The 10134-nt window shown below is 36.1% G+C and overlaps 1 long non-coding RNA gene across 3 annotated transcripts; it reads right to left on the reverse strand.

Moving 5' to 3' along the window:
- Window positions 1-661: 661 nt before the first annotated feature.
- On the reverse strand, window positions 662-9932 carry LOC129525737 (uncharacterized). Of its 3 annotated transcripts, none has more exons than XR_010129379.1 (5): window positions 9518-9932; window positions 7370-7551; window positions 6131-6199; window positions 5538-5643; window positions 662-3618 (listed from the first exon to the last, which is right to left on the reverse strand). It is a non-coding gene; the product is annotated as an uncharacterized lncRNA (long non-coding RNA). The 3 variants fall into 3 exon arrangements; XR_010129378.1 differs by lacking the exon at window positions 9518-9932 and having other exon boundaries at window positions 662-2987; window positions 3511-3618; window positions 7370-9510; XR_008670186.2 differs by lacking the exon at window positions 9518-9932 and having other exon boundaries at window positions 7370-9166.
- Between the last annotated feature and the right edge of the window lie 202 nt (window positions 9933-10134).

Genomic DNA, 10134 nt, shown 5'->3' on the forward strand with positions numbered 1-10134 from the left:
TTTCCTGATTAAACCACCCTGCCATTAAAAGTCACATGTGCACAAATGAGAGCATATGTCAAATCCAGGAGAAAGCTATCCCTAAGGTTATCTTACTTTATCTCATGAGATCGTCTGAAAGTTTCATGTCTGCATGCCAAAATTTAGCTTGCTAACGTTTAACTTGACATAGCTCCCTAGACATAGGAAAAACTAAAATACTCTAAAACCTGATCTGTCACAGTGACACTGTTCCTCACAGGAATTTTATGAAGGGACAGGAAAGAAAGGGGTAGAATAGAGCTGTAATTCCCTCCTGCACATCCAGCAGAGCTTATGCTTAATAAAAAAGCACAAAATATATATTCAATGACACAAAGTACCAACCATCAAAGGATGGAAATATGCTAGTACTGTTACATCAAAGTTTGGTTGTCATGCTTTATCTGAAAGGACTAAATCAAATTATAAATTGGAAGGAAATGATAAAAGGTGTTTTTTTAAATGTAAGAAATCTTAGGAAAACAAAAATACATGTCAATTTTTCAAACACTAGGACTGCAGAAACTCTATTATTGTGATTTTCTGGATATTCAAGATTGCCTTGTAGGGCCTGATGTGGAATTTAAAACTATATTACACATTCCACCTAGATAAACCATTAGGAAAAAATTCTCATGACTTGTAAATCATTGGAGGCTTTTATTTTTCCCATTAAATAGTCTTGTTGACATATTAAAATCTATAAGATACTCAGAGTTTACCAATCATCTTCAAAATATAAAATGGTATGCTGGCAATACATTCAAGATTACCTGAATATTTTGGTAAAATATGACAGTATTTCTTTACAGCAGTGCAAGAATGGACTAATATAAATTGAATCTTGGGGCACCAAATACATTTGTAACATTCAGATTACTTTACAGCCTTGGTTGAAAGTGCATATTATGGAAGCATATACTTGGAAGTTATCTTACAACTATGCATTAAAATGAATTTTCAATATCATTTAACATTTTATGGTGTGATTTTAATGGCTGTTCTCCTAAATACCACCACTATTCAAATTTACTTTTGAAGACAAATGTAGTGTTTTTAACTTTTTATCAGCCTTTCAGATGCAGAAACTTTAATTCTGTTCTGTGTGGCTCTTGCTTGGAGATAGAGTCTATAAAATATTTTCATAGGTTGGCAATCATTAAATACATGTTTATTCATTGGTTTGCTGTGGTTGTATTTTTGCAAAATTTCTATTGAGTTTTTTTAAGGACTTTAAATGGTGCCTATGTTTTTCTGTCACTTTCTTTCAGTTTCCATTTCACTAAAGTTTCTTAAGTACTTCACTCAGCATGGTCTGCAAGTTATCCTTCAAAAAACAAAAGTTACAATAACCCTGCTTCTAAGACACTGATCCAATCTTTCAGTTCTGTAACTTTAGCCTTTTATGTCCTTGTATATCTTTTGTAACAAAATTTAACACACCAAGATTTCCACAAGATCTAGTAGTATTTGGCAGATAATAATGCATGTCTATGTTTGAATATCTTCTGGAGCCAGGTTTCCTAAGATTTCTTTCAATAATGGCATATAGTCTGTCTTTAGTGGACTAAACAAACTGCAACATCTGAGAGTGTAACTATTTATAAGCAAGTATATTACACGATTGACATTTTACAATCCAACATTTCATACTAGCTAAGCAGCAACGAAACTGCAATGCTTACCCAGCAAAGGATCATAGCACTGCATATATTTAGAAATCTTCAAGGAAGCTGCAATCAGATGTTATTACAATCCCAATAGAAACAATTACCTTGAAATGTCATTACAAATTTTTATACAAATTACTCATAATTCTGAGGACTTTTAATGTGTTTTTTCTATGCTGTTCTGTATAAGAAAACTACTTAGAATATATTTATAGATGTATATACAACAGTTACAAAAGTCAAAAATTGGCCAGTTTGTAGATTGTGCCTAGGTTAACACTTTTCAAACAAACAAACAAAAAATCTAACTTTTTTTTTGTTGACAGGGTCTTGCTTTATTACCCAAGCTGGAGTATGGTGGTGCAAACACAGCTCACTGCAGCCTTGACCTCCCAGGCTCAAGTGATCCTCCTACCTCGGCCTCCTGAGTAGCTGGGACCACAGGCGCATGCCACCATGCCTAATTAACTTTTTTATTTTTTGCAGAGATGTGGTCTCACTGTGTTGCTCAGACTGCTCTCAAACTTCTGGCCTCAGGTAATCCTCCTTCTTCAGCCCCCCAAAATGCTGGGATTACAGACATAAGCCACCATGCCTGAGCAAAAACATAAATTATTCTTCATTAGGAATTTGTTAAACCTTCCAAAGTGATAAAGTGGGTATGTTCATTTATTCTTTGGGCTAGTTTTCTTTCCTTGACCTTTTAATAAAGTCAACTTAAGAAATAAACTGTCAGTAAGGCTAGGTTTCTTATTCCCCTTGTTACCAAAATGCCAGGGGGTTTGGTCTAGATCCTGTTCCTTGCTGTACAGAAAGCCAGTCACTGAGACAATGAGTATTGCCAAGAAAGAAAGGCTTTAATCAGGTGATATCAGCTGAGGAGATGAGAGATAAGTCTCAAGTCCTCTCCAACCAATTAAAATTGGGAGTTTATATAAAAGGGAAGGAATGGAGCTACATGTGGGAAAACAGGAATAACGGAGGGGGAAGGAAGTAATCATGATGAATAAGGGGTCTGTTGTCTCATTGTCTGGATGTGGTGACCTGGTGAGTTTCAGTTCCTTGATACTCAGAGCCCTGAGTTTTTGTTTTCTGAGGAAGGAACTCAGGCAATGTACATTTCAAGCTTTAAGACCACGAGGGTCAATATCTATGTTTATTCCAAAAGATCATAAACATCAATTCTACGGGACAATTGGGGTGGTTTCAGTCCCCTCTTTCCACTTATCAGTTCCTCAATCCTGGGGAAGCTGGTCATCAATCTTTCTGGCTGCTTTATGCTGAAGAGAAGGCATCCTGGAATAATGATGAGAAATGAAAATTTCACACCTATAATTGGCAATACTCATGAGTACCTGGCTGCCATCCAGCTTGTTGGAGCACCATGATCTTTGTACATTTATTTGGTTTCAGAAGAACATTTTAAGCCACATTGAGATTGGATGATTAATAAGATAGATAAACCAAATTTTAAAATACCAGAGAATATGGAACAGATCTCCTGGGGAATCCAAGAGAACAATCCTAAGCCTATGAAAAAGTCTTCCTAATTCATTATATCTTGCATGCAAAGAACCAGGGTTTGGGAGAGAAGAATAACCTGAAAAGTGCATGTTCCCTTTCTGAAGTCTTATCTAGGGTCTTGACTGGACTTTGAATGTTAACTTAAGCCTGTCCGAGGGTTCACAAGAAAATCACTGTTTTCCTTGGAGGGATCCCAAAGGGACTGGTTTTCTCTAAGTATGAAGAATCCATGGCTTAACACCAGCTAACTTGACAGATTAGTATGAATGGTCAGCAGCACATCAAAAGGGCTAACCCATTGTGGTTGCAGCTGGTCTTCAGGCTGGTGGGATTTCTAGGTCTTCAGCATGATTTTGCCCTCGGCTTCAAAGAGTGGAGGGACACATTTGTAGGAAATGGGTGCCTGTTGGAAGCAAATTCAGAGAGACTAGTTAATATATTTCCCAATCATTTTACATATGATTTAGTTTCTGTTTCAGGGGAGGAAAAAGTCTTCAGGGGTCAGAGAAATGGTCTTCCATACAACATTTCAAAGGAGCTAAGACCCAGCCTACTTCTGGAGGCTATTCATATCATCGGCAGGGCAGGGGGCAAGAATTTTTCCCAGGTATGATTTATCTCTTGGAAACTGGGGTCCCCTTAGCCACAAGTAGGTCTGTTCAGTTGATAGTGTGCTTAGAACTTTATTTTTAGGTTAGCTCCTTTTGGTCAAGATATGCCAGAGGCAGCAATGATGTCCAGTCTCTTATTTTGCTCCATTTCTTTGCTGGGTTGGTGTGGCTACCTACTTGGGGTCTATTCTGTCCCTTGCTGGGACCCCTATAGCCAGAAGACTTAGAGTCAAAAGACTTATAGCCAATTCAATGTTCTAGGCAAGACAGGAAAGGAGGTGGTCAGGCACTCATTACCCCTTAAAATGCTTTAAAAAACATGAGAGCAAAAAACCAAAAGCCAAAAAGAAAGGTTAATACTGCTGTCATCATAAAGCCAGTTCCCCATGGCTTGCATATGAAGCATATCAACTGCTTCATCTGGGGTGCTCCACTTGGCATTGATAGGTGGAACTGGACAGTTTCTTTTCTCAGAGTAAACAGATCTTGCAGTGCCTTTCTATCCAGTCCACCAGGCTGGCTGTTCTCTTGAGAATAACGTCCTCTGTGTCTGGATTATATACACCCATCTGCAATTGTTCAATTGTGAGCTGTGGGTCCTGCACAAATATACTCCTTCATTCTGTAGCATTTAAAACCAAAGACATTGCTCTTAAGTTAGTAACTTTCACAATACATTTTAGTAAAGGTTCATCAGAATGTTGCTGATAGCAATCTACAAAATGGAACAATTCCTTCGTGTTATACCCTCTGGTTTCAATAGTTACCTGGTTTTGCCCTTCCCCTACACTGGCTATCTTGTTAGAAACCACATGTCTCAGAGTTACTTTCTGGCATAATTTCCTCTTTTGTGGGTAATTTTGAGGCTAGTGATCTGAGCTCAGACAGGCCCATATCTGAGCTTGGTCCAGCCTCAAGGCCATCCCAACACTCTCTTACTTTTGTTTTAGCTATCATAGATAACAATAAACAAGGGAATAATATTTTACTTTTTTCTTATTAGTTTGAGTTTTCTTATGCATCCATGCATCTCTAAATCCTACTGGTAACTTTTACCTTTAATAACTGAATGCAGAACATTTGCAGATCCATACCATGGGTGACCATATGGCCACCCATGAGTCAAAGGTTAATATAATACTTTTCTTCTGAAACATAATTGTTGTCTCTCCAGTCCCTCACTTTTACCAAAGACAAATCATAGTAGAACCAATTTATTTGCAAAAATATGTTTTAGGACTGGGCGAGGTGGCTCACGCCTGTAATCCTAGCACTTTGGGAGGCTAAGGCGGGCAGATCACTTGAGGTCAGGAGTTCGAGACCAGCCTGGCCGACATGGTGAAACCCCGTCTCTACTAAAAATACAAAAATTAGTCAGGTCCAGTGGCATGCACCTGTAATCCTAGCTACTCAGGAGGCTGAGGCAGGAGAATTGCTTGAAACCATGAGGCAGAGGTTGCAGTGAGGCAAGATGGTGCCACTGTACTCTGGCCTGGCTGACAGAGTAAGACTCTGTCTCAAAATATATATATATGTTTTAGTCTTATTGTATTTGTCCTGATTATTTGCATAAAGTTTAGCAAGAATTATTGTTTACGTAGGTTCTTTTCAATCAACGTTGCAGGAACTTTTTCATAAGGAATCTCAGAATTGACTTTTAAAGGCTTCTTGAGCCCAGCCCAGCCAAGGATTTATCTGTGCTTGAAAATACCTATATGAATTTCTTTCTTCTCTAAGTCCCAAAGTAACTTGAGATTCCTGGGCCTGTCAGAAAGTGACATCCTTTACATACCACAGGTCAGGAACCCTGTGAGGAACTACATAGACAAGGTACAAGGTCAGTCTTTCCAAGGGACATTTATTACTTTATATAGTCAAATTTGATTTCTCAAAACAGTCTGCCTATATGTGAAAATATGTCATTTCAGTAAAATTCTTGGTAAAAAAAAACCAGTGTCTCCAATTTTGTTCTGTTATTAAAAAAAGATTTTCATTTAACTTATGCAAATAACTATGTTGCCATAAATTAGGAATATTCACAAATAGTTTCTGAATTCTGTAGAAATCAGGTAGAGAGATAAATATGCTTCAAATTTTGTTTACAAGAGTATACTCTACCCAATTGTTAAAGGCTACAAATAGCTTGAAAGAAAAAAGTTTTTTTGACTCTGAAAAACAAAACAAATAATCAGCAATGTTTCCTATAAAAAAGTCATAAAAATTTCAGTTCCCTATTAGTTCAGTCCATGTAATTAACTCCTATTTTACTTAATATTGGATCAGCAATTCCCCTGAATACATCACCTCTTCAATGAGAGTCCTGGAAGTTTTCTCTCTAGTCCAATGGCGCAATCTTCAGAAGTTGTCAGAAACCTGCATTCAAGAGTCATTTTTATGAACTCCCCTAAAGAAGCAAGTTTTGGACTTCAGCTGATTATAAACTGCTTTTTAAGAGGAATCAGAGTAAAACAATAATTTGGATGACAGAAGTCTTAGGACAGCCATGGTTAAAGATATAATTGACAAGAAAATTTGATTATTTCTGTGGCATACAACAGTTTAATATAACATTCATAATTACTACTGATGACATATACTACGACATATCAGAATTTTAGGAGTCTCATAGAATTTCAGAATACATACTAACAAACATATGGAAATTTATATATTTATATAAATATAACCCAAAGAAAATTAAGCAGTTTTGGACCCAAGGGACCCCAGCGTCCAAAAAGTTAGTCTGAGATTTAAAAGAAGACGGAATTCAGAATTTGGAATTTTGATATTGGAAAGTTTGGCAAATGTCAAAACTTTTATCTAAGTGTTTCAAGTTTTATCTAAGTGTTTCAAACACTTAATGTCATAAAATAGCATTACAGGTCACCATAAAATAGTAATCCACTTAGCCAGAATGATAATGCAAAGATTTCAAAAAAACAAAAACCATTACTCTTTGATAGAGAGTAGACTGAGTTTCCCCCCCAAAAAAAACCTAATAAAGACAGCATAAGACCAATTAAATCTGTTTCTCTTCTGCTCTTTTATTTTTTGGAAGTTTACTCAAAAGTTAATCAAAAATATTTTATTATCTCTTACTAATATTACACAAAAACATTGTTCATAAGAGAAAAAATTTACCTCTGTATTGTGTATTAATAATGCTAAAGCTAATTTTAATGAGGGCTTGTAAATAAATCTAATTTTAATCAATTTGACCGTAAGATAAGATCTCCATAAACCTCATATAACCTTTTACAATTTTCTTTCCTTTTTTTTCTTTTTTTTTTTTTTTTGAGACTGAGTTTTGCTGTGTCACTCATGTTGGAGTGCAGTTGCGGGATTTCAGCTCACTGCAGCCTCTGCCTCCCAGGTTCAAGCGATTTTCCTGCCTCAGCCTCCCGAGTAGCTGGGATTACAGGTGCACACCACCATTCTCAGCTAATTTTTTTTGTATTTTTAGTAGAATTGGGGTTTCATTTATTAAAAAAACTGTACTAATTTCATCCCTCAAAATTGGCCCTTATAATCTCATGCACCTACCTCTTCTATGATAGTCCCTGGGTCTACAGGGATTGGATTGTTTTAATTTATGGCCCTGTGTTTCATGAAAGCAGTTCATTTTGATGTTCCCTTTCTCCATATTTGAAGACAAGGCTTTAACTGATGTCAATTTCAAGGTTTAGCAGGTGTCGGTGCCCTTTTCAGACCCAGGATTCAAAGCTCTATAACATATTAATAACAGCACAAGGACTTTAAAAGCAATAAAGAAAGTTACATGAATGTAAAAAAACCTTAATTCTGTTAAATCTCAGTTTTCCTAAGCATTCAAAAACCTAATAACAATGACATAGACATTCTCTCCATAAAATGTAATATCTGTTGGTTAGGCCAGCAGCCAGAAGGGAAAGAAGGACCTGCTACAGTGTGATTGCATCTCCTCATGGGAAGTCCATTTGGATAACCTGGAAGTCAAATCTGATGAAAGGGTACTTGAATTAATGAAACACAGGAAGAATGTGTTCAGGGCCATGAGTGAACATAATATCAATATTATAGAGGAAACAAGAAACTAGAAAAATAGCACCTTAAGCAGGGAAATCAAGTTATGCTAGAGGAAAACACTGCTTTTATAGACTTTTCAGATAAACATTTTAACATCAGGCCACAATAGCAGTTAGAACTTGAGGAAAAAAATACAAGAGCTGATGAAAAAGTTGGAGGAGAGGGTTACTTCAGGCCTTTTCAAGAGGAGCAAAAAAAGCTGAAAGCAGCAAGACACAATCAAGTTGCACTTCTGAGATACAAATATGAGAAGTTTTCAAAAAGAAAGATTATAGAATCAAAATAGAAGTCTCTTTTATTTACATCAAATCAATATTTTAAGAAAATAATGTTTTAACATAGAGAACCAATCTTTAGAAAACTATTTTAAATAATTCCCCTTTAATTATAGCCAATTTAATCACATATGAAATTCCTTTCATAAATTCTCTTTTCGTGAACCATATCATGATTTACACAGATCATCTATGACATGCTTGCACTTTCTGATTTGACACACTTTATATGTAGAATTCTTATTTTTAGTAAACTTAAATTTTAGTAACTTAAATTTTAGTGAAACTGCAGGAACCAAGAAATCCTGAACTATCAGGTTTACTAGCATTTTATAAATAAAATCACTCCACAATTTTTATAAATGTTTTCCCATATTATAACCCTTTCTTATTTAGAAATGACCCAGACATCCAACAAACATCTATTATTCAATCAAAATAACTTTAAGATTTTAAATTCCACAAAAAGTTTACCTATAAGCATTTATCCCATTTACATGTATTCAGTTCTTTCATCTTCAACAGTTCATATGAATTACTTCTGAAAATTAGATATTAGACAAAACTACTCATCATTTCAAGTTATCTCCTCATTAATCATTTTTATAGTCTGTGAATATCAGGTGTTCACACCTGATATTCAGGTGTAAGAACGTTAACACATGGGTATTTTTCTGATAACTCAGAAGATTCAGCTGTTGTTTTCATTGAACCAATAATATTAAATTAGTCTTACTTGTCAAAAAACCATACAAAGATAATTCTGTTTTTGTTTGTGTTTATAATTTTATAAAAACAGTGGCACCTTAAAATATCTAGGAGAGACAAATATAAAATCTGGACAAAAATGTATGCTGACAATTCTGAAGACATTTTTATTTTTATCTTACCAATAACTTTAAAGCCAGCTTATTTAACAAAAATGTACTTAAGAGACATGAACTGGAAAAATGCTTGAACTTATTTACTTAATTTATGAGTGCTGTATTATTTACAAGCCAATTTGGTACTCTGTAAAAACAACACATAACATCCAGACATGTATACTCACATAAAAACAAAGACCCAATAGCTTTCATCTTAGAAGTATAGCCATGAGAGAGCAATATAATCTCATAGGTTTATAAACATGCTTATATGGCTGAATTTGGTTTGCCCTAATAGGTAATTCAATAGAGGCTGTGAACATAAGTTTAGGGTAAAGCAGTTTCCAAAGCAGTTTGATTTTTAAAGGCCAAACCTCCCCATCCTCCAAAGAACACTGAGACTAATCAACACCATAGAACAAGATACTAATCAATCAGGCTCGATCCTGCTTAGAACAGTAGCATAAAAGCCTAGATATACAGACCTCCATCCCACTTTCCCATTCAACAGCAAAATTAATCCAATTGTAAGCTCTGCAATTCAAAGACCTTGTGAGAAGAGATCAGGCATGTTCAGAGTAGTATGGCTGAAGACTTTCCCTTACTCCATCAACCCTCAACTACATTCTGGCCAACTCTGAAGAATGCACCCCAATGGGCTGCTCTCTGGGATCAAACCCCAACCTCCCATGATTATGATGACACACACACACACAAACTGTCACAAAAACACAATCCAATCTGTAGCAATGAACAAACCACAAGAGTGTCAAAACTGAAATAGTCAAGGTGCTTCCTCTTTCCATTGGTCGGGCTTGTTCAACCTGCAAATGGTAACTCCTTTGGAATTTCCCAGACTGAGAGAAGGCAATCCTTTGTCTGGTACCCACAAAAGACACCTATCCAAATATAGATGTCAAATTTCAATAGCTGTTCTTCCTAGGCAATCAGGAGTGTGGTTGGGGCTGGCAGTGGTGGATCCAAAGAGAGAGAAACCAAACCCACTTCTGACCAAAAATGGGCAGGCAGCTGCTTAGGAGAACTTCTGAAACTCTCCCAGCACATAGCAGCTGAGCCATGAGCAATGCATTCACAGTCAAGG

The sequence above is a fragment of the Gorilla gorilla genome, chromosome 10, assembly GCF_029281585.2.
Source record: "Gorilla gorilla gorilla isolate KB3781 chromosome 10, NHGRI_mGorGor1-v2.1_pri, whole genome shotgun sequence".
NCBI lineage: Eukaryota > Metazoa > Chordata > Mammalia > Primates > Hominidae > Gorilla > Gorilla gorilla.